The sequence below is a fragment of the Eschrichtius robustus genome, chromosome 5 (genome assembly GCF_028021215.1).
Source record: "Eschrichtius robustus isolate mEscRob2 chromosome 5, mEscRob2.pri, whole genome shotgun sequence".
NCBI lineage: Eukaryota > Metazoa > Chordata > Mammalia > Artiodactyla > Eschrichtiidae > Eschrichtius > Eschrichtius robustus.
The window spans coordinates 30,010,770-30,014,139 of record NC_090828.1 but is presented as its reverse complement, the minus strand read 5'-3'; the positions used below and the strand labels follow the sequence as shown (position 1 = coordinate 30,014,139).

The window sequence follows — 3,370 nt, the reverse complement described above, 5'->3', positions numbered from 1 at the left end:
ATTTGAGAATCGATCTGCCCTTCCTGGTACAGAGCGGGAGGCCAGAAAGTTTTTCTTGTGTCTGGTTGTGGTTTCTTCTTTCTATCTTTAGTTGTGGAAGATATTTCCTGGTAGGTTCTGGCCTTTTTCACTGATGGTTGTTCTGTAAATAGTTGTAATTTTGGTGTGCCCATGAAAGGAGGTGAGCTCAGGGTCTTTCTACTCCGCTATCTTGGCCCATCTCTTAAGTGCAAATCTTTTAAATTGGACTTAACCTGTTTATATCCCATGTCAATTTTTCCTTTTGGAGAGACATATCTCTAAGAGCTCTTTGTAAATGAAGAAAATTAGCCCTTTGCTACATACGCTATAAATATTTTCCTGAATTGCGCCCCCCCCCCTCCTTTTAATTGAGGTATAGTTTAACTGAGGTACAATACTATGTAAGTATCAGGTGTACAACATAGTGTTTCACAATTTTTTTTTTTTAAATGGAGATCAGTTTTTTTAAAAAAATTTATTTTATTTATTTATTTATCCTTGGTTGTGTTGGGTCTTCGTTTCTGTGCGAGGGCTTTCTCTAGTTGCGGCGAGCGGGGGCCACTCTTCATCGCGGTGCGCGGGCCTCTCACTATCGCGGCCTCTCTTGTTGCGGAGCACAGGCTCCAGACGCGCAGGCTCAGTAGCTGTGGCTCATGGACCCAGTTGCTCCGCGGCATGTGGGATCCTCCCAGACCGGGGCTCGAACCCGTCCGTGTACCCTGCATTGGCAGGCAGACTCTCAACCACTGTGCCACCAGGGAAGCCCCACAATTTTTAAAGGTTATATTTCATTTATAGTTACAAGATATTGGCTATAGTCCCTGTGTTGTACTATTTCCTGTGTTGTATATATCCTTGCAGCTTTTTTTTTTTTTTTTTTTTTTCAAACGGGTCAGTTATTTAATTAGGTTCTTTGTAAGAAGTTTAGAACACTGCTTTGTGAGGATAGATTCCATTTGTGAGAGCAGATACAGAGCGGAGGCAGCCCTGGAGCTGAGGAACAGCTTTGATTCTTCGCAGAATTTGTGAGTCCGCAGCTTCCTGATCCACCTTGCTCTGCTCTGTAACCTCGTGGTTCTCTCTCTGTGTCAAAGATCTCACCTTCCTGGTCCCTGAGCTTACGCAGCTTCTTTTTTTAAAAAAAAATTTTTTTAAACATTTTTATTGGAGTATAATTGCTTTACAATGGTGTGTTAGTTTCTGCTGTATCAAAAAGTGAATCAGCTATGTGTATACATATATCCCCATATCCCCTCCCTCTTGTGTCTCCCTCCCTCCCACCCTCCCTATCCCACCCCTCTAGGTGGTCACAAAGCACCGAGCTGATCTCCCTGTGCTATGTGGCTGCTTCCCATTAGCTATCTATTTTACATGTGGTAGTGTGTATATGTCCATGCCACTCTCTCACTTCGTCCCAGCTTACCCTTCCCCCTCCCCGTGTCCTCAAGTCCATTCTCTACGTCTGCATCTTTATTCCTGTCCTGCCTTTAGACTCTTCAGAACCAATTTTTTTTTTTAGCTTCCATATATATGTGTTAGCATACGGTATTTGTTTTTCTCTTTCTGACTTACTTTACTCTGTATGACAGATTCTAGGTCCATCCACCTCACTACAAATAACTCAATTTCATTTCTTTTTATGGCTGAGTAATATTCCATTGTATATATGTGCCACATCGTCTTTATCCATTCATCTGTCGATGGACACTTAGGTTGCTTCCATGTCCTGGCTATTGTAAATAGAGCTACGCAGCTTCTTTTTAAGTAAGCATCAGTGAGATGTTCCGGGATTTTCACACCACTGATATCAATTTTGATGGAGGTGGCAATGACAAATTTCTGGTGTGTTCTACGCCAAGGAACTCAATTGAGGGACAGAGACCCAGTCACAAGTAGCAAGCCACTGCTCAGCTGCTTCAGGAAGATGACCCTCTTGCCTCTGTGGCGCCCGGGGAGGATGATGAGAATGGTCCCAGGAGTGATGCTAGCGCAGTTTTCTCACATGCTTACTGAAGGGTTTTTTGCCGACTCAACAGTTTTCGAGGGCACATCTTCAGTAGGATAATACCTAGGCATTTTGCAAAATTTAACCACTCGGGTACCACCATTCTTGACACCACCAACTGGTTTTGTGACAGTAGCAAGAACTGCCACCTTCTTTTTCTTTTTCTTTTCAACTTTGGCTTTAGCTGCTGAATACTTCCTCTTGTACAAGGCCTGTCTGGAATACATAGCCGATCGGGAATGTCTGCCAATTCCTCTGACCGGGACAGGGTTTCGGCTTCAGCGGGGCTTCCCCTTCTTAACCTTCTTCACCTTTTTAACCTTGCCACTAGCATCAGCCTTCTTGGCTTCAGGTTTTTTCTCCTTAGTATCTGGCTTCTCAGCTTTTTCACCCGCCATCTTGCAAGATGGGAAAGAGCTCCTTGTAGCTCACTTATTTTATACATAGTAGTTGTACCTCCTCTTAATCCTCTACCTCTTTCTTGCCCCTCCCCCCTCCCCACTCCCCACTGAGTTGCCCTTTGTTTGTTGAATTGTTTGTGGCCTTGGAGAAATGTTTAATTTCTTCTTCTTTTTAAAAATGTAGTCAAATGTGTTAGTAGCTATTCAGTAGGTACTTATACCTGGAGAAACAAGAAGAAGGTGGGAGCCTGAGCCTCCACTTCCTTGAACAACAGATTAGGAGCCAGGAGAGGGGACCTTAGGGTTTGAGATGTGGGAGTTGGGTTGAGGGACAGACCAGCCAAAGGGAGGTGAGTTAGGAAACTTGTAGGATAACCATGTGGTTGGGTCACTCAGGAAATATGACTAAGGGCTCTGGAATCAGCCTTTGTGGGTTCAAATCCCAGGACTAATATTACAGAATGACTTTGGCGGGGGGCAGGTAATGAGCCTCCTGTGCCTTAGTTTCTTCATGTAGAAATTATTAATATTTTATCTGAGGCTTAAATGAGATAAGGTCTGGCACAGTGCTTGGCAGACAGTGAGTGCTTCCTAGAAAAGAAATAAAGAGAACTTGGGTTAGCTTGTAGGAGGAATGGAAATGAATAGACATATGGAGAAACTCATAGATTGTAGGTGAGTGAGCTTGAGAGGAATGAATGATCAACCCTCTTTCTGTGGTTAAAATCATGACCATATTACGAAAACAACAATCGAAGGCTGTGGCTTGGAGGTTCAACCTAGAGGCTCTAGAACCAGAGAGCTTGTTCCAATTCCAGCCCTACCCCGTACTGGCTTTGTGACATTGGGCAAATCACTTAATGTCTCTCTGCCTTGGTTTCTTCAACTAAAAGTGTGGAATAATAATTATACCTATCTTAGAGATGAAGAAATGAAAAGTGAG

General features: G+C 43.5%; 1 pseudogene; it reads right to left on the bottom strand.

Moving 5' to 3' along the window:
• Positions 1-945: 945 nt before the first annotated feature.
• On the bottom strand, positions 946-2,424 carry LOC137764782 (large ribosomal subunit protein eL6-like; annotated as a pseudogene).
• Positions 2,425-3,370: the final 946 nt, after the last annotated feature.